This window comes from Eretmochelys imbricata, chromosome 7 (assembly GCF_965152235.1).
Source record: "Eretmochelys imbricata isolate rEreImb1 chromosome 7, rEreImb1.hap1, whole genome shotgun sequence".
Classification (NCBI taxonomy): Eukaryota; Metazoa; Chordata; order Testudines; family Cheloniidae; genus Eretmochelys; species Eretmochelys imbricata.
Genome location: NC_135578.1, coordinates 39,531,466 through 39,553,230, shown reverse-complemented (window position 1 = coordinate 39,553,230; position 21,765 = coordinate 39,531,466).

Genomic DNA, 21,765 nt, shown 5'->3' with positions numbered 1-21,765 from the left:
GTTTCTGAAATCAACTTTGAAAATGAAGTCCTATATGATCAGCTTTCAAAATAAGTATCCCACACAATCAAAGGCCTGATCCAGCACCAGTTAAAATCAACCGTAAGACTCCCACTGACATTGTAGCCTGATCTACAGATTATTTATTATATTGATTACTTAAGAATTCCCAGTTATCACTTTGAGGGTAGACTGGTTCTTGTCCCAAGATCAGGCCCCGTATTATTAAAATTACTGTATAGTCGGGAACCCTGATGTGCACATTTGCAACGCTCGCATTATCACACTTCTATATTTACATATAGTTTATTAATACATTTAGCAAAGTCACAAACACTCTAACCTAGCAAGGTAAATAGAGAGACTACAAAATGTACATCGGAACATCCATATACTCACACCATCTCCTGCAGAACAACCTGAAATATTAGCCATTATCTTCCTCATCCCCACCAGTGTCCATCATTCTGGCATCTCCCAAGGGCTACATCTCTCTCTCCTACAGCCCACAGGCTGGGATGTAACTTTTATAATATGTAACACTGACACCACTATATTTAATGCATATTCAGTAAGGGTATTTCTTTTCTTCCTTATTTGTATTTCCTCAATCTATTAATGTTGAGGTGCCCTTCTCTTATAGGTGAGTATATTAATGATCTCAAATTATCATATACATCAATTTGTTGCCATGGAACTCTTGTGGTTGGATGTTCTTTCCAAAAGTTTCCAAAAGCTGATGTTAGCTCATGTTTCTGTGATTCACTGGTGTCGTTATAGCCAAATTTCCCCCTTACACTCTATTTCCAGTTCCTCAAAACTTAGGGGTGACTGTTGGATCATTTATCTGTGCCTCAAGCCTCATGCTAACTACTGAAGCTAATGTCTTACAAGATACAGGCCTTGATTCCTTGCATTACTGCTAAATAAATAAATAATATAATATAGGCAAGCTAGTCCTATGGGCTACAACGTCAAATCAGTGGCTTTGGAATAGGCCACAAGGGCCAGATTTTCAAAGGTTTTTACATACCTAAAGATGCAAATAGGAACTTAGTGGAATTTTTAAAAGTGCTTCAACAGGTTAGGTGCCTTAGTCCCAGGCCATGCTGCTGAAAATCCCACTAAGCACCTATTTGCGTCTTTAGGCACCTAAATATCCTAGAAAATCTGGCCTCAAGTGCCTTGCTAAATAGACATGGGCCAAATTTATTTTAAAACGTTTTGAGGTTTTGTGATTAAGTTCTGAAGCCATAACTCACTCACGTTGCCAACTCTGGTGAGTCGTGAAGCCAGCTTCAGTCACGGTTTACTTGTGTATGCACAATGTGGAGGAGTTAGGTCTATTTTCAGTAGTAGATTGAGAGAGAGAGAGTAAAAGGAGATACAGTATTTACAACTAAGTTACTATAAAAGGGAAAATAAAATATTGGCCTGAACTTTAGGAAACTGAGATTCAAATCCAAAGTTTGTGACCTACGTTTCTTTCTAAGAGAAATATTTTATGAGAACCTTGGGATAGCAAGGGAAATGTAATGAGTCAGTCTTTCTGTAATTAAGATAGTAGATAGTAGAAACTAGTGATGGGAATTCAGTAATTGCCATTCTTCCCTCTGAGTCAGTATTATATCTAAGGATTAGCATGAGGTTGGGGGCACTGTGCTGATGGAGTTGCTATTTTTCCAGAGAGACATAGAACTGAGTCCTGAATGTTAAGATCAAATCAACACTTCGTGAAATCTGGAGGCATTGAATTTGATGGCCAAGTGCCCTCACCATTTTCCATTTCTGATAATCCAATCCTACCAATCTAAGATTTCCTGCGCAGTTTCAGGAGCCAAGTTTCAAGTGTTTGCACCACAAAGCATACTCCCACTAGAGTTTAGTGAATGCTCAGGTTTGGAAATGGTGACTCATGACTGGGAAGACTATCTTTGCTTATCCTAATATTCAGCTCCAGAAGTGTCTATGTAGTAACTATGTGGTGAGTGAAGCATTTCTAATACTGTAGGTAAAATAGGCTTTTAAAGTACTTTGAGATCCCTTAGGTCAAAGACATTACATAAGAAGGTAGTAACTTCATAGCTATTGCAGCAGCTCTGTGAATAGCTATGTCTCTTTAAAGATTAGCTAGTCTCTCAGGAGTGAACGGAGAGTAAAATGGTAGTTACAGGAAGGAGAGTCTTGTGATTAGGGCACAGGAATAAGTTCTGTTCCTAGCTCTTCCTGGGCAAGTTACATAGCTTCTTTGTGCCTTTGTTTTCCCATTTATATGGGGATGAAAATACATACCAACCTACCAGAGAGATGTGTTGAATCTCAGGCCTGGTCTAAACTACAAGTGAGGTCAATGTAAGCCACCTTGCACTAACCTAGTTTTGCATGTGTCTACACTTAAAATTTGTCTCCCACCGATGTAAGTGCCCTATTACAGTGACACAGTAACACCACCTCCCTCTGCGGTGTTGAGCCAAGATTGGTGTACTGAGGTCAACACAGTGCAAGTGTAGACACTGTATTACTTATGTTGACCCAAGCAGTTCTCCAGCAGCTGTCCCACAATGCCCAACATAGATAGCTCTGGTCACAATTGTAAACTCCACTGCTCAGGAGTCATGGGGATTGGAAGTCCCCCGCCTCTTTAAAGCTTTGTGAATTTTTTATATGCCTTTTCCTGACACACGTAGCAGCTCTCTATCTTGTGTACAACTGCCCAGCTGACCATGCTGGCTACATGCTCTGGCTTGCAGTAGACAGGTGATATAGAGCTCCTGGGCTGTGGGGAGAAGAGGCTGTGCAAGCACAACTATGGCCCAGCCACAGAAAGCTGGACATCTGTGAGCAGACTGCACAGGGAATGCAGGAAAAGGGATTGATTGCACAGTGCCCTGGAACAGATAGGGACTAGCCTGACTTGGCTCTGCAACTCTGCCGACTGGACTTTTAACAGTCTGGCTGGCGGGGCTGACCAGAGCCACCAGGGTCCCTTTTCGACCGGGTGTTCCAGTAGAAAACCAGATATCTGGTCACCCTAGGCCCTGGTGTGAACAATGAGGAAGAGGAGGAGGACGAAGCACATGCAAGCAGGGGGTCCAGCTATTACACAAGCCAGGACCTGTTGACACTCCACCACAGTCCAGTCAGTCCTGGCACTCAAACACAGGCAAGCTTGATGCAGGGGAAGGAACCTTCGGTAAGTCTTATACTACTACCTCCTCTAGTATGAGTAAATCAATGAAAAGTCGATCCCTGCGGCCTGTTAAGTTTGGGGCGCCACCAGTATACCATTGTAATGGGAAATACAATTACCCAAAGAGAGGTAGAGTAGTTATCTGCTTTTTATTCCCCTGCAGAGTTAGGCAAGCAGATGTGGGGACAGGCATGCAGAGAAGTTTGTTTATATACACAGCGATATCCATTAAATCCTCCTGAGATCTCTCAACGAAACTTTCATGGAAGTATTCTGCAATCCTTGCTCAAAGGTTTCTAGGTATATCAGCCTTATTTCTTCCTCCATGGTAGGATGCTTTCCCATGCCAGTCAGTGATAACTGTAGCAGGCACCACTGCAGTACACATGCTAACAGCATATGGGACCCTGGCAGCTTCTCCTTGAGAGCTTTGCTCTCTGTGCCTTTTTTACCCTCAGGAGTGAGATACCAGCTAAAATTGCCTGTGGAAAGTGGTGCCACTATTCAGTGCTATTCCTCTATATCAGGAGTAGTCAATTATTTTTTGTCAAGGTCCACATTGCTTTGTCAAGGTATAGGCAAGATTTTGGGACATGTTCAAAAGCATCTGGCAGTCCAGATTTGGTCCGTAGCTCACCTATTGACTACCCTTGCCCTATATGATTCAACCGAGCAATTCCCTCTAATTTCTCTCACCCCCACAGGCCATACTCACTATGGCTGGTGCTGTGAGTGGCGCTGTGCACAAGCACTCTGAAGCAGAAGTATCAATAAGTATGTCTTGTTTAAAACTTAGGGGAGCAAGGGAAGGGAGTTCTGAAACTTAACTTTCCCTTTGTTGTGACTATATTGACAAATGGCACAAATTGACTGTGTTTTATCTGCAGATGTTGCTGTTGCAGCTTTGAGGGGTTCCCCCTCCACACCTGTGGAATGCCTGAGCCAGATAAGAAGGAGAAAGAAATGGACTTGGCCTGACATGTTCAGTGAGATCCTGCAATCCAGTGCTGCATCAGAGCGTGAACAAAGGTCCTTGTAGGTGAAAACTGAAGACAGGCTGGAGAAGGATGATAATCCATGCGATACAGAAATACCAGGGTACAAAATACATATGAATGACAGAGTAGGTCATGTTGGTGGGGGAGTGGCACTATATGTGAAAAAAAGCATAGAAACAAATACAGTAAAAAACTTAAATGAATCAAACTGTATCATACAGTATCTATGGATAGAAATTCCATGCTCGAATAATAAGAGTATAGCAATAGGAATATACTACTGACCACCTGACCAGGAGAGTGATGGTGATTCTGAAATGCTCAGGGAGATGAGAAGCTATAGAAGTAGAAAACTCAATAATAATGGGGGATTTCAATTATCCTTATATTGACTGGGAACGTGTCATCTAAGGCCTGGATGCAGAGAGAAAGTTTCTAGACACTATTAATGACTTCTTGAAGCAGCTAGTCCTGGAACCCACAAGACTAAATCAAGAATTGCCTCTCCCGTTCAGTGGCACACAGGATCTGGTCCAAGAGCTGAATGTAGAGGCCATAATATAATTAAATTTAACATCTGGGGAATGGCGGGGGTGGGTGGGAGGAGGGGAGGAATGCCAAAGAAGCCACCACAGTAGTGTTTAACTTCAAATGGGGGAACAACACTAAAACAAGGTAACTAGTTGAATGGAAATTAAAAGGAACAGTCACAAAAGTGACAATCCTGCAAGTTGCATGGAAACTTTTTTAAAACACCATAAGCGGGCTGGCAAGTTATATGGGCCCGTGGTGCCCATGCTCCAGCAATATTCAGGGCCTGAGGTCCCGGCTCCACCAATGTTCGGGGCCGGGTTTCTCTCTCAGCCTGCCTGCCGCCAATGCACGCCTCCCCCGAGCATCCCTGCCTGCACCCTAGGCAGCAGGCAACTGCCCCCTGCAGCTCTGTGCTGCACTCTGCTCTGCCGGCTCTTAGCATCAACTGCAACAACAGGGTCCTAGCCCCCCCCTCCCCCCAGTCATTAGTGCCAGGGAAGGCTGATCCAGGCTGACCCTGACCTTCTGCCTCGGACGGACAGACCCTTCCGTTTTCCAGTGGGACCCTCCAGCAGCACAGGGGGCCCCCATGCTGGGCAAGGGGCAGCCCCATCCCCCGTGAGGCTACAGTGAGAGGCAGCAGCAGCTGAGGAGGCGCACACGTGGTGGCAGCCCCCCCAGCTCTGCACCCACCACAGGGGAGGCGAGGGGGTTTCCTGGACCTGAGAGGGGCCCTAGGAGCATGTGCAGTGACAGTGGTGTGAGGTGAGTGTGCTGCCAGGGAGAAGACAAGGGCTCCTCCCCCAGAGCTCACTGCTACCGGGGGTGGGAAAGGGCTGGGGGGAGTCCTCTTGTCTGGCTCCAGCCAAGGGCAGCCTGCCTGGACCCCAAACTCCTCATCCCCAGCCCTGCCCCACCCCCAAGCCTGCATCTCCAGCCAGAACCCTCACCCCTGCCATACCCCAACCCTCTGCCCCTGCCCTGAGCACCCTCCTGCACTGTGAACCCCTCATCCCCAACCTCAAGCCACAGCCCTCACCCCCACCCTTTGTCAGAGCCCCTCCCACAGCCCCACCCCAGAGTCCTCACATTTTAAAAAATATATATCACCTTACAAGACAGGTGTGGTGGGGGTGGGGGCGGGACTTGGACCCATTCTGAGCACTGCCAAAAATTATACAAACCTGCCACCCCTGCATAATAGAGGCTCAAATTAAATGTATACCCCAAATTAAAAAAATAATAATAAGAGGACAAAAAAATGCCACCATGGCTAGACAGAGTAGAAGAGGTTTCAGAGTAGCAGCCGTGTTAGTCTGTATTCGCAAAAAGGAGTACTTGTGGCACCTTAGAGACAAATAAATTGGTTAGTCTCTAAGGTGCCACAAGTACTCCTTTTCTTTTTTTGGAGTAAAAGAGGTGGTTAGAGCAGTGGTTCTCAAAGTTCTGTACTGGTGACTCCTTTCACATAGCAAGACTCTGAGTGCGACCCACCCTTATAAATTAAAAACTATTATAAATGCTGGAGGTGAAGGCGGGGTTTGGGGTGAAAGCTGACAGCTCTTGACCCCCCCCCCCGTAATAACCTTGCGACCCTTAGGGGCCCTGACCCCCATTTTGAGAACCCCTGGATTAGAGACATCCTTTAAAAATTGTAAATCAAATCCTACTGAGGATAATGGAACACGCATAAAATCTGGCAAGGCAAGTGTGAAAGTATAATTAGGCATGCCAAAAAGAATTTGAAGATTAACTAGCAAAACACACACAAAAACTAAAAGCAAAATTTGTTTTACACATATCAGAAGCAGGAAGCCTGCCAAACAATCAATCAGTGGAACCACTGGATAATCAAGGTGCTAAAAGATCACTCAAAAAAGATAAGGTCATTGCAGAGAAGCTAAACAAATTCTTTGCATCAGTCTTCACTGCAGAGGATGTGGGGGCGATTCCCACACCTGAGCCATTCTTTTTAGATAAAAAAACTGAGGAACTGTCCCAGATTGAGGTGTCAATAGAGGTGGTTTTGGAACAAAAATTGATAAATTAAACAGTTATAAGTCACCAGGACCAGATGGTATTCACCCAAGAGTTCTGAAGGAGCTCAGATATGAAATTGCAGAACTACTAACTGTCGTACTTAAATCACCCTGTACCAGTTGACTGACAGATAGCTAATATGATGCCAATTTTTTTTAAAAGGCTCCAGAGGTGATCATGACAATTATAGACCAGCAAGCCTAACTTCAGTACCAGGCAAATTGGGTGTAACTATAGTAAAGAACAAAATTATTAAACACAGATGAACACGATTTGTTGGGGAAGAGTCAACATGGCTTTTGTAAAGGGAAATCATGTCTTACCAATCTATTAGAATACTTTGAGGGGGTCAAACTTACATGTGGACAAGGGTGATCCAAATGATACAATGTACTTGGACTTTCAGAAAGCCTTTGAGAAGGTCCCTCACCAAAGGCTTTTAAGGAAACTAAGCAGTCATGGGATAAGAGGGAAGGTCCTCCCATGGATCAGTAACCAGCTAAAAGACCGGAAACAAAGGATAGGAATAAATGGTCAGTTTTCACAGTGTAGAGAAATAAATAGCAGAGTCCCACAGGGATCTGTACTGGGGCCAGTGCTGTTCAACATATTCGTAAATGATCTGGACAAAGGGGTAAACAGTAGGGTGGCAAAGTTTGTGGATGATACAAAATCACTCAAGACAACAGTCAGTTAAGTCTAAAACTAAGAGTTACCAGGGGATCTCACAAAACTGGGTGACTGGGTACAAAATGGCAGATGAAATTCAATGTTGATAAATGCAAAGAAATGCACTTTGGAAAACATAATCCCAACTATACATATAAAATGATGGGATCAAAATTAGCTGTTACCACTCAAGAAAGAGATCCTGAAGTCATCATGGACAGTTCTCTGAAAACTTCTGCTCAGCGTGAAGCAGCAGTCAAAAAAGCAAACAGAATGTTAGGAATCATTAGGAAAGGGATAGATAATAGGACAGAATATATCATAATACCACTATATAAATCCATGGTATTGTCTACACCTTCAGAACTGCATGCAGTTCTGATCACCCCATCTCAAAAAGGTATTCAAATTTGAAAACGTTCAGAGAAGGGCAACAAAAGTGACTCGGGGTATGGAAAATATGAAGAGAGATTAAAAAGAATGGGACTGTTCAGCTTGGAAAAGAGATGACTAAGGAAGATACAGTGGAGGTCTATAAAATCATGACTGGTGTGGAGAAAGCAAATAAGGAAGTGTTATTTATGCCTTCACATAACACAAGAACTAGGGGTCACCCAATGAAATTAATAATCAGCAGGTTTAAAAAACCAAAAGAAGTACTTCTTCACAAAGCCAACCTGTGAAACACATTGCCACGGGATGTTGTGAAGGCCAAAAAGTATAAACGGGTTCAAAAAAGGATTAGATAAGTTCACAGAGGATAGCTCCATCAGTGGTTATTAGCCAAGGTGGCCAGAGACACAACCCCACGCTCTGGATGTCCCTAAGCTTCAGACTACCAGGTCCTGGGACTGCACAGGGGATGGATCACTCAATAGTTGCCCTGTTCTGTTCATTCCCTCTGAAGCATCTGACATTAGCCACTGTCAGGAGACAGGATACTGGGCTAGTGGACCATTGGTCTGATCCAGTATGGCCATTCTTATGTTCTCAAGGAAAGAGCAGACAGGAGAAAGGCCCAGGAGTCCCAACAGGAAAAGGAGATGAAGATGCACCAGGACATAATGGATTGTCTCTGGCAGCAAACACAGATGCTTCAGACTCTTGTGGACCCACAGGTTCAACAGTTAATGGATTGTGAAGGGAGGCAAACCCGTAAGAACTTCATTACAGCACATCCCTGCACCGTCTTCCCTTCGTATTTCATGTGGCTCAGGGGCCACATCCTTCACCCCAGGGAATATTAAGGACAGCCACAGCTTCACATACAGCAACTGTGGTTTTCACAGGTCAGTGTATGTGTAGGTGAAATGGACATGAATGTTTTCCCCTTGTTAAGTTCTGTTCCATTAATTTATTAAAAGTATTTAATGTATTTGCTTTTAAACTGCACAGATTTTTCTTTGCACTGATTTTGTTACTGAATAAAATTCTATTATTTGGAAACTAATTCATCTTTATCAGTTCACAATATGTTGCAGAGTGCCCAGGAGTTCTGAAAGCACCCACTTATTAGTGTGTGTGACAACTCATAGAATCAGTAGCAAACACAGAGTGATAATCATAAATGTACAGCAAGCCCTGCAAAATTAATAGCTGTATTGATAGTGTTATATGCATAGATGTACACCAAGCACCACACAATTCCTAACAGCCCCAAAACAGCAGGGCCAGAAAGAGCACAGTACACCACAATGCATTACTGTGGCTCATTGTTAAAGTGGTCTTTCAAAGCCTCTCTGAGCTATATAGCTTCGTGCTGACCTCTTCTAATAGCCCTTGTATCTGGCTGTTCAAACTCAGCATACAGCTACTCTACCTTCACCCCAGTGGCAACTTTTCCCCTTTCCTTCACAGATATTATATAGCAGGCAACTATACCATTGGGATGCTTTTTCCACTGAGATCCAAACTTGTGAGTGAACACCACCAGCGTCTCTTCAATCTACCAAAAGTGAATTCACCTGTCATTCTGCACCTGCTGAGCTGGTAATTAAACCTTTCCTTGGTGCTGTCAAGGTGGCTGGTGTACAGCTTCATGAGCCAGGGGAGCAAGGCATAGTTTAGATCTCCAAGGATCATTATTGGCATTTCATCACCACTTGTGGTAATCTGCCAGTCAGGAAAGAAAATTCCTGCTCACGGCTTTCTGAACAATCCTGTGTTCTTAAAAACATGAGCATCATGCACCTTCCTTGAGCAGCCCACATTGAAGTCAGTGAAGCATCCCCAGTGATCCACCAACACTTGCATAACCATAGCCGTTTCTGTTGAAGTACTCTGTGGCAAGGTGGTCTGATGCCAAAATAGGATGTGTGTGTTGTCTATTGCTCCATCGCAATTCAGGAACCCCTCTTCTGCAAATCCACCCACTATGTCCTGCACATTGCCGAGAGTCATAGTCCTGCACTGCAGGAAACTATTTATGGTCCTGCACATTTGCATGACAATGACCATCACAGTAAATTTTCCAACTACAAAATGATTTCTGACAAGTCAGTGGTCGTTTCTCAGGCCTGGAAGTGGTCCTATATCCCATGGTAATCTGTCCTCCAAAAAATCATCATGTTTCTTGCTGATATGAGTCTTCTTATGGCTCTGTAAATACCACAGGATCGTGCAGCCTGCGCATGCAATGCTTATGGCAATAGTGAAGAGCTGTGCAGACTCCATGATTGTCAGAGATGGCAGACCGTGAGGAGGGCCTGCATGGGTTGCACCCCTATGCAATTCATTTCTGCCCCATAATGCACTGCCAAAACTTCCCAAAAGACAGCACACTGGACAGTGGGATACCTACCCATAGTTCACCACCCTGTGAATTGACACAAGAACTCCTCGTGAAGATGCACAGCACCAAACACGAAGAGCCAAGCATGTACACTCACAAGCAATATAACTGCAGCGGCTTTTATGCCAGAGTAACTTGCATTGACCAAAGTTTGTGGTGTAGATATGGCCATAGCTAACTAATGCTTTGTAAAACATCAGATGGAAGTTCCTTTGAACTGTAAAATTTTTTTGCCTTTTCCCACCTCTCCTCTTTAAAGAAAAAGAAAAGAGAGTTTGTCCCATCTCTTGTAAAAAGTTTAATTAAGGTCTGGGTAGAGGTACGAGTTCCATTAGAGCTAATTGTTTTCTGACCATCTTCAGCCCTTGGTGAAATGCAGTTCTAATCTTCAGAGATGTCAAGTACTTTCAGCTCCATCTGAAGTCAAAAAGAGATTCCAGAGATCAATGCCCCTGAAAACTATGCCTTATGTGACAGACATTTATTGACATGCATATAACACATTCATAGAAATCACAGACATGTAGGACTGAAGAGATGTTGATAGGTCATCTAGTTCAATCCCCTGAACTGACACAGGACTAAGTATTATCTAGACCAGTGATACTCAGACTGAAGCTCATGAGCCACAAGTGGCTCTTTAATGTGTCTCCTGTGGCTCTTTGCAGCACATTATATTAAAACGTTGGGTGATTTAATTAGTGAACTAAGTTATTAACCAATCAGGATGCTTTTACTATGTTATTAATCAATTGTAGTTGACAGAATAGTAATACTTGGTCAGTCACTTTGCTGTGAGAATTATATATATAAAACTAAATATTTCCCTGGTCATCCTGTTTAAATATGAATATACAGTACTACAGTAAATGAAACAATAAATTCACACTACTGCAGCTCTTATGGGTAATGTTGATCACTAATTTAGCTTCTGAACCACTGAGGTCCGAGTATCACCGAGCTAGACCATCATTGGCAGGTATTTGTCATTAGAGGTTTTTTAAAAACAGGTTAGACAAAGATCCCACAACCTCCCAAGGTAATTTGTTCCAGTGCTCATCTACCCTTACAGACTTTAGGAAAAGACTTCCTAACTAACCTAAAATTTCCCCTGCTGCCAGTTAAGCTCATCATTTCTTGTCCTGTCCATGGCAGTTAAGTAGAACAATTTATCACCCTCCTCTTTATAACACCCTTTTACATACTTGAAGATTGTTAGTTCCACCCCTGCCCCACCCCCTCTTCTCTTCTCCAAACTAAACAAACCCCGTTTTTTTTCAATCTTTCCTCACAAGTCATGTTTTCTGACCTTTAACCATAGCCATGTTGTAGACCAAAAACTACTAAGATGTTTAAGCTCTTCAGACCAGGGACTGTCTACTGCTCTGTGCTTGTACAACACCTAGCACAACAGGGTCCCAATCTCCGTTAGTACCTACCATTAAAAATACGATGCCTTTTTCCAATGATTTTATGATGCAAAGACATGATAATTCAGCTCACTCAAAAAACATTATTTATTTGTGTCATAGCACTTGTGGGCCCTAGTCATGGACCAGGACCCCATTGTGCTAGATGCTGTATAAACACAGAACAAAAAGACAGTCCCTGCCCCGAAGAACTTCCTATTTAAGTATAAGGCAAGAGACAACAGATGGATAAAGACAAATTGGAGGGATGGGGAAGTATAAGGAAACAATGAAACTGTATTGGGCAGCATGATAGGTAGTGGTCTCAGCATTTCAGCAGCCTAATCAAAGTCAAGTATTTTGTAGACCTCATGGCATATGGGTTTTAAGGAGGCTTTTAAAGGAGGATAAAAAGTTAATTTGACAGGCATCTTCTCCCAAGCACGAGGGGCAGCATAGGAGAAAACACAAAAGTGCTTGTTTGAAAGTTTAACAAGCGGGCAATGGAGACTGATATCACGGACTGTTGTGAATAGATATCAGTGAGGCAAAACTGCATTTGTCAAGGCCAGAGAAAAGGAGGTTGCAGTAACAGAGATGTGAGATGAGAGCCTGGACAAGAGATTTAGCTCTGTAGATGGGTAACAAAGACCGTATCTTAGAAATGTCATGCACAAAGTATCTGCAAGACTTAGACATAGCCTGGATGTGAGGACCTAGAGAGAAGTCCAAGTTGAAGAGGATATCCAGGTGACAGGCCTGAGTGATAGGTGGAATGATGGTGTTGTCCACCATATATTCTGCCTGTACAAGACTCAGTTACTACTCTCATTTCTTGCGCCAAAACCAGAAAGGATATGGTAAACGAGGCAAAACATTTTCTTGGGAGAGCTTGGCTTCTCCTGCAAGATATGTTAAACCTCATTCATTTCTAAACTCCATTATATATTTTCCTCTAAAATCCCGTATGCCCTCTCCCAAAAACAGCTACATTAATATGATTGATGGACCTGTTAACGCTGTTCAAATATTGTTTTAATTGGAAAAAACAGTTTTATTCTTGACTTTTCTTCTAAGAGGTTTAATCAATCATAACCAATAAATCTGCTCACCCTTGGCACATTTGGCACATCATTCATTATTAGATAATAGTCTCACCTTTTGCCCAGATGACACAATTCATCCTGAATCAGACAATATGGCACTAAGCCAAACATATTAATGACTTTTATATATAAAATTTTCCTGGGCGAAATCAGGAGAGGTATGCAGAACACATGCAACTGCTGTTAATGGGATTTCCTGGAGGTCAGCACCTCTCAGCATTTACTATTATATTATTGAAATCAAATTATCCTGAGCCGTAAGTCATTCATCATTCTTTAAAAAAACAAACAAACAAAAACCACTCAGTTAGGGTCTTTCATCTCAAACAGCGCAAAATCAAATTGCTATGGTTATTTTGTACTGCTATTCTTTACTGATGACCCATCACACCTTTCGCTATACAATGAGCGGTCTCTAAAGTGTCTGAACAGGTCTGTTGTACATGCAGACATTCTGGCTACTTTAAACAATTCATTCTGAACTCAAGTCAAACAGGTCTGTAACATACGCTACAATCCAACTGTATATGTATACTACCCCGTGATGCGGAGATTTTGGAAAATCATAAAAGATCAGGTATCTGGCATTATTAGCACTACAGCTGGTTGAAAGATTTTTACTGAAACAGTTTTTCATTGGAAAATGTTTCAATTAAACAAATTTTCACAAAACTGTATCGATTGACAAAATTTTCTTTTGAAGAACAGAAAACATTTCTAAAGGTCAAAACCATTTTGACATTTTCAGACTGTAAAGTTTCAACTGTTTTTTTCAAAAAGATTTTTCATTTCAAAATTGATTTTATATTAATTATTGTTTGTTTGTTTACAATGGTCAAAATTGGCAGAATGTTTTTTAACTGATCTGAAACTAAGATGTTTTTGGAACTTAATTTAAATGAACAATTTTGAGGTTTGCCTTTTTTGTCCTGATTGGAGATGAAAAAAAAAAAACATAAAATTTTTTGCCGGGCAGAAAAATCTGTTTTCTGGCCAGCTCCAACACATTTTCAGGTTTTTCTTGTTTGAAAATGTAGTTCTTACATGGGTATTTTTTCCCATAAGGAAAGCAGGGTTGGCTGGCCCTCGGGACAACACTCACACTCACATCACAGCTTAAGACCTGGCCCAAGGATTCAGGTGGTCAGTCTTTTCACTAATGTATTTATCAACAACGGCGTGGTATTGTTCCCAGACTTTGCAGAGAAAACAGTTTAAAATCTCACTCGTACAAAAGGTTATATTTAAGGGTCTTAAGAATATGTAACTGTAAAATGGTAAATACATATTCAATTAATTTTGGACAAGAGAGCAATAACATTTTGTTTACCTCTTTGTCTGTTAAGAATTGTATACAGTGAGTAATGCTGGTCTAAGGTGACACATTCTTCAAAGAGTACTACAGTTGTGTACTATCTACGATCAGCAAGATTTCCAACTAATTATTTCCCATCAGAGATAATTGTAAGACTGCAACAAAAGGAGTCTGTTGTTTATAGACCTGGCTGTTTCACTGTGAGGAATTATAAAATGACCTTTGACTAGTGCCACTGAAAAATCCATGGTAGCCTAAAAAGCACTACAAGTTTCAGAGTAACAGCCGTGTTAGTCTGTATTCGCAAAAAGAACAGGAGTACTTGTGGCACCTTAGAGACTAACCAATTTATTTGAGCATAAGCTTTCGTGAGCTACAGCTCACTTCATCGGATGCATACTGTGGAAAGTGTAGAAGATCTTTTTATACACACAAAGCATGAAAAAATGGGTGTTTACCACTACAAAAGGTTTTCTCTCCCCCGACCCCTACACTACAAGAGTATCTACACTACAAGAGTATCCAATTAGATATCACTGATGCCGGATGTAAGCTAAGTAATTTGGCTACACAGGACATAATTGCTCTGGGAGAGCTGGATTTAGGACATGCTCCAACCCTGTCCGAGCCTAGCACATTGCAGATGTGAGTATTGTGTGAGAGTACAAGGTAACACCCTAGCTCATTCTGCCCCTCCTTGCAAATCCAACTTCCTTCCTGTTAATCACATTAACAATGGTGCGTGCCTTAAATTGTTTGACCTTCTCATTGCCAACTGATGGAAAAAACAGTGCTGATTTTGCCAGAAGGAGCAGGAGGAGGAAAGGAAAGGCCTTAAGTTCTGAATGGTCCTGAAATTGAATAGTTGGTAGAAACTTACTCACAAGATTCCTATCAAAGGCAATGGCATGTCTTGTATGGGTTAATGCTCAGCCATGGAGTCAGAGTACTTGGGCCCTGATTTTGTTGTGGGTGATAAAATTGGTAAAGATATTAAACATACATTTATGGTTACAAGTTATTACCCTGATTTACCCCAGTCCCTCTGGTATGGGATGTGAGAGACCCAGGTTCAAATAAATCCCTGCTCTGCCTGATTCAGAGAGACCTGGTATGAAAAACAGCTGCAGGGTTTTGAACCTGGGTCTTTAACATCCCAGGCCACCATGAATGTCACACTCTCTCTCTCCAGTCTGGAAACAAACATTGACAGAACTCTGGTTTTGTGAAAATGTTTGAAAGGTTTGGTTTTCATTCAAATACGCAGCAAAAACAAACTTCAAAAACCTCAGAAGTTGCCACAAAATAGAATTGTTGTCTCCCACTCGGCTTTAAGGTACACATGCCTCAAGCTTGGCAGACCTATGCTTGGCACAGAACCCAGGGAGGTCGGCGATAATGAGTGGACAGCTAAAGGTAGCTGTATAGCTCCAATCCCAAGGAATATACAGGGGCCAGTTCAGCCCCCAGCACAAGGGTTGATCTAAATTGCATCACCAGTAATAGCCCATAGATTTAGTTATGCCAGGTAGAGAAGAGCATTGCAGATTACCAATCAGCCATGTCTCCTTCATCCTTGATGCACCCTGATGTGAGCCTCTGCACACATCCCATAGAGCGGTTGCAAGCAGATGCCATAGAATAAAACCAATGGAATGTGTAAGATGTTCAGAGTAGAGAGTTTACAACTGACAGTGGAGTTTGTAAGCTTCACCAGGCACTGAATTCTTTAAGTCAACAAGCAGGCACATATCTGCACACTTACCTAGCTGCACACACTTGCACAGCAGTCTTTGCTTTAAGACACACCTATAATGTTAAAGAACATTTCTACTGCATATCCTCAGCATACAGTCTGCAAGTCGTAATATCTTGGTTAATGCAAAACCTTCCCCCCGCCTCCCATTCCAAACCAAGCAAAGACATAAATACTCAGCAAAGACTATGGGCCCAATCCTGCAAAAACTTACTGCCTATGTAGTGCTTACTACCATTCAAAAACCCAGGAGATTAAGCACAGTAGGAAAGACTACTGATTTTACCACTGCTACTCTGCTTTAGATTAGAATCCAACCCACAGAATCTTTAGATGGAAAATTCCACCCAAGCCTTTTGATCCCTCTCTGTCAGCACAGTGTATATAGTCACTAGTATTTTGTCCTGTCTACATAAGTCATAAGGTCCGATACATTTCCCCCTTCTCTTTCATGACGATTTCTATGGCAAATTTACGGAATTGTATTTCAAGTGGGAACATTGCTGAAGCTGATGATTTTCCACTATATGAAGCTCCGCAGGTGACTACTTGGAGCACCATCTGGCATAAGAGGATTTGTTTTATTTTAAACAAAAATATTTTTTCAGCATCCATGCTTTCAAGAACTGTAAATATTTATGAGCAAACCATAGGTCTACAATCACATCTGCTATTATTTGCAGAGGAAGCATTTGCCATTCAGAATCAAACATTATAAATTTTATGGTTAGAAACAGCCTCCCACCTTTCCTTTATCCTATAACCACATTAGGTTTAAAGACTTCAGTGAAGAATATATTTAGGAAGATTGTTGCCTGTACCACACGCTTTACAACAGAGATATCTGTTACTTGACTAATAAGCTACACAACTCAAATCCTGTCCCTTTTTTTATGGGCATGGTCTCATTGCAGAGGAGGGTGAACAGGATTTGGGGTGCTCACACAGAGTACACACAACCCAGCTCTGCAAGGACTCCTTGCATTCCACCGGTGATCAGGTTTATTGGGTCAGGACTACACTGAAATTAGGACCAGTGGTTTCCTTTTACTTATGGGATACAGGTGCCACACACAGGTTATTCCATACTTGAACTAGCACAAGGATAGCTGAGCAGCTACTCCATGATCTGAGAAGAGATGCCTTCTGCCCCACACTTTGAGCTACTCCTCAGAGTGTGGCTCAGCTGGCTCAATCTGTGCATTGGCACCTATTTCTCCAAGCACAGTAGAAGTGATAGCTTAGGGTTTGTCTTCACTGCAAAGTTAACACAAGCTACAACAGGAGTTTTGCCCCTGATCCTTATCCACACACAACAACCCCTAATGCGAGTGTGGTGATGCTTGTAACTCAAGTTGGCTGGCTTGTCAGGAGGTGTATGCTACAGCCTGAGTTAGCACAACTAGTCAGTTGCTAATATGACCATTCTCTGGTGTGGACACAGGCTAGCATCACTTAAATGCCCCGGCTCTTCCAATGCTTTCCCACAATTTCCCCCGTGTGCCAAGAAAGAACAGATAAGTTCTCCCACAATTGACTGGGAAAGAATTCAGAGAGCCACCCAGCTTCCTGAAGCACAAGGAACTATGGGATATGCCCCCAGAAGTCCTAGCGTCACACACAAGTGAGTGCAGCACCAGTGTGGACATAGCAGCTCCAGTGTTATTTAGCAGGGTGGCTGCTCTCACTCAAACTAGACTAACTCGAAATGAGTAACTCAAGTGTAAATAACTGAAGTTAGCTGTGCAGTGAAGTCATATCCTTAGAAGAATGACACTTGGTGAGCAATGCATCTTCTTGTTTTATAGATCCTGTTCACCAATGGCTTCATTGGACTTGAGCATAATGGGGTCCTCATGTCCCCAGGCACTACTGTCACACAAGTAATAATCCCAGAGGTTATGACTAATCTACCCTATTTTAGGCAACAGTTCTAAGATATTGTGAATTAAAAATAATGCCTCCCATGCAAAACCAGATAAAGACAAAATAAACGATTAGTCAGAAAATGATGCCCTTTTACTGAAAGAAAAATGAGGTAGACATGGAATAACCCAGAGTTTTTCATTATAAAGCCAGTTGTTTTTCATTTTAGACACCACTTCTACTCATCTTTGATTAAAAGGCCTGATTTGAAGATAAAAATCAGCGTATGCATGATGACTACTTCTAATTCAACCTAAGAGATTTCTGCTTCATAATGAGCCAGTTGAGTCATCACCAACTGAAGAGATACAACTGCCATGAGTGCATGGCATCTGCTGAATTCTTACTCAGTATCGTCTATAAATTAGATTTCTTAGAGAAAGGTTAACTAACATTTGAAAGTGATCAGTCACAGAAAGGGACTTTTCAAAAAAGACAAAATGAAATACATCCCCCATACTCCAAACATGATCGATATGCCCCATTGCATTTAAGCAGAAGCCAATTCTTTCTGCAGAGCTGCGACTACCATTCATTTTATAGCCGATTATTCTATGTGGTTGCTTAGTATTTCAGTGTGGTTATCAGCTGACATTCAACTGTACCTTCTTCAAAGTGCAAACGAGGGTGGTGTAGTGGTTGCACATCTCAAATGAATCTAATCAGAGAGCCTTCATTGTCACTTAACACAACTCAGAAGTACTGATGTTTGCTCTCAAAAATATTAATTTTAAAGCAAAGTGAGGAAAACAATCTTCAAAGAACAAAAGTTGAAACATATCATATGATGAATGCTATTCAACAAACATTAAACAACACTTCCCTTCCATGGCAATTGAAGTGGTCACAGTAGTCACTGGATCGTTTATTCTAGGTCTTTTGAATACAAAGTTTCAATAAAATTCCATTGCACAGTTAAGGATTTTATTTATTACAATTTTTAATGCCATTCACAGTATTTCAGGACCGTCAGTTTCCCCATTTTAAATTCTTTCCATGTGGATGGCGTGACAGACAATATTATGAGGAGTTCCTACTGGCATCATGAATCTCAAATAAGGAGTCTCAAGGACTCCCAGGAGAAACTTACAACACAATTAAAAGAGATAAAAAGAAAATTGGCAAAGAATTTAAATCCAACTAAGCCGGCAAGAAATATTAAGCAACAAAAGCCCCTTACGTTCACCCCTCAGACAGTGACTCCCCGTACTGAGGAAATGTTCCCCTTGCGCCAATTCTCGGGCATTGGTGCTTCGGGTCATGAGACCTCGCTGTCTGCACATGCACGGGTAATACTCTTATTCCCCACCCTGTCTCTTCACCTCTGACCGTTTGCATCGCTCCTTTGTTTGACCGTCATGCTTTCCTCCTAAGCCCTTGTTCACCAGCTAACCTTTTTGGGAAAAGACTTGCTGTGTAAATTAAATTGTATAATCTGCTGTACCCCTTGTGGCGTGTATCTGGACGTGCCTGATCCCATTCACAATGAGGTCCTGGCAGTTTACAGGAGAAGACCGACCCCAGCCCTTCCTCGTTGCAACAGGAACTGCTAGCTAAGGTCTCTCCCTCCTTGTAAGCCTTGTGAGCTGATCATGCCAACCAAGTTGGGTGCATTGGGTCGGTTCAACCCGTTAAGATTTGCCTAAACCCAGCAAGACCCCTTCCCGAGGTGCAGCAGTGCCCTCTATCAAAACAGGCCAAGGAAAAAATCCAACCTGTTCTTACCTCCTGCATTCAGCAAGGACTCATTATTCCTACGGTCAGTAAGTGTAACTCCCCCATTTACGGTGCTGTTAATACTGCTGTACTCCCTACCTTTCCCGTTGTCCCTAGTCCTGCTACTATCCTTTCCTACAAAGCACCGGTGCTGAGGGGTGTTACCGCCTCAAGAAAAAATTGTATTAAGTCCAGACATAAAGAATTAAGGTTATTATTAAATAAGATGCACCTAAATGAGGTAAAAAAAAAAGTGTGTGAGTGTATGTGAACAGGTGTGTATAAATAAATAAAAGGGGGGTTAGTCAAAAAGCCCACTCTCCTTGCTAAATTGGTAGTAAAACAATGTCTGTGCCCATGAAAAATAATAATATGATAATAATAATAATGCATCAAGAAAAAAAGATCAGGCCCAGACAAGCAGGCAACCGCAGTTTGAGGAAGTTGAAAGAAAAAAAATGAGAATTTAACTCTGTAGTTACTGAAAGGAAATAAAGCAAAAAAAAAAACCAAAACAAAACAAAAAAACTTTGTAAAAATGTTAAAAGAAGGTGTTATAAAAAGAAAATTATTGGTTTCTTTCCAGCCATTCCTTTGGGAATGTCTGTAGATAATCCAGGCAAGAGGATATTTAAGTGGAATCATTTGACTATAAACAAGTTAGTCAAATTTGCTAAACACCACTCCTGGTGTATACAATCTTTATTTTATAAGTTTGAAATGAATGGGTGTTGTTTAAGGTTGTAAGACCAAAAAATACTTTTGCCAGACAAAAGAAACTAGTACTGTTTAATTTTGGTATTTAGCATTTAATCCTTAAAGTGACTTAATGCTTTACAGAATTTTAATTGTTTTTAAATAAAGACCCAAGTTGTGGCTGCAGTAGGGCAGACAAAGCCAGAAAAATGGAAAAAGATTTAAATCTGTTTGGTAACAAATAGCAAATAAAAGCTGTAGTCAGTGCTCCACACTAAGCTGTGTAATCAACAGGCACTCAGCCAAAGGGGAGCCAAAATGGGTTGTGTTTTCCTTTTCAAAATCAATGTGTGTTTAAAAACAGGAGTTAAAAGTTAATTGTGTCCTTTTGAGACAGAGTCGGCTGGTAACTTTGAATCCAAAAGCAAACCAAAAATGTCTGTTAATGCAAATCACCTAAATAAAAATAAACACCATTAAAACCTGACCTGCCTGTAAAACAAAATACAGGAAAATATGGGAAGTAATTCCTCAGTTTTGCCTGCAATCAGCAAAGGAATATTTGTAAAGAAAGGACTATTTTAAGCAATACTGCCAACAGTGTGTAACCTGCCAGCACCATAATGTTGGCAAAGCTGTCAAGGTTAGGCAGGCAGCACATCCCCCTTCCTAGGGACCTTTTGTAAATATTCGGATTGATTCAAATGTTTAAATGTTGTAATTGTGAGTATGTGTTCATTTTAGTAACGTATTTCCTTGTAAAAGGCAGATGCCAAAACTGTTGTAAAACTTTTGCTTAAGGATTTGGTATCACAATTTGGCATACCTGGACAGATTATAAAAGATTTATGTGCAGCTTCACAGATCCAATATGGCCAAATGCCCTTTGAAGGCCACTCCCAATCAAAAAACCAGACTCAGCCCTCACAAGATTTCTAACAGGGCACCCAATACAACTGCTGGCTGCGCCCCACTGGTCCTGGCTCAGATGCACAGTCATTTAATAAACAACACAATGCTTAATTATTGTCAGGCACTAACGAAATGTGTTAGGTCTTTTTATATACAGCAGACCTGCCACTCGCTGAAACCAGGAGACTGGATCTACATAGAGGTCCATCAGCAAGGAACCGCCCTGGCCCCATGCTGAAAGACCCTCGTCAAGTCCTGTTAATTATCAACACCACTGTGAAGTGCCGAGAATTGACTACCTGCCCATGTTTCTCACTGTAATGGCTCTCCGACTGATGATCGGTCTATGTTTCCATTTGGCGTTGTTGCTCCTTCTGGACAGCAGGAGTGAAGGACAAGGTGAAGAGCCTCTCCTTTGTCCGCTGACAGACCCACCATGCCTTTGAAGGCACAACCTCTCCACCTGAAGAGAACAACCTCTCCACCCATGGACATAATAAAGACTCCAACCAAGCAAGGTGATTGTGCTAGTAACCTCTCCCTTGCTGCCTCATTGCTGGACAGCTAAGTGAACTAAGACTATGAAATCTTGAAGAATAGCTTGCAGAAGCTAGCCAAAACTACCTGAAGATAAAACTTTTAATATTCCTTAGCCTCTCCTTAACAAATTTAGGGTGGGGATGGGAAAGTAATATTTTTCTAGATCT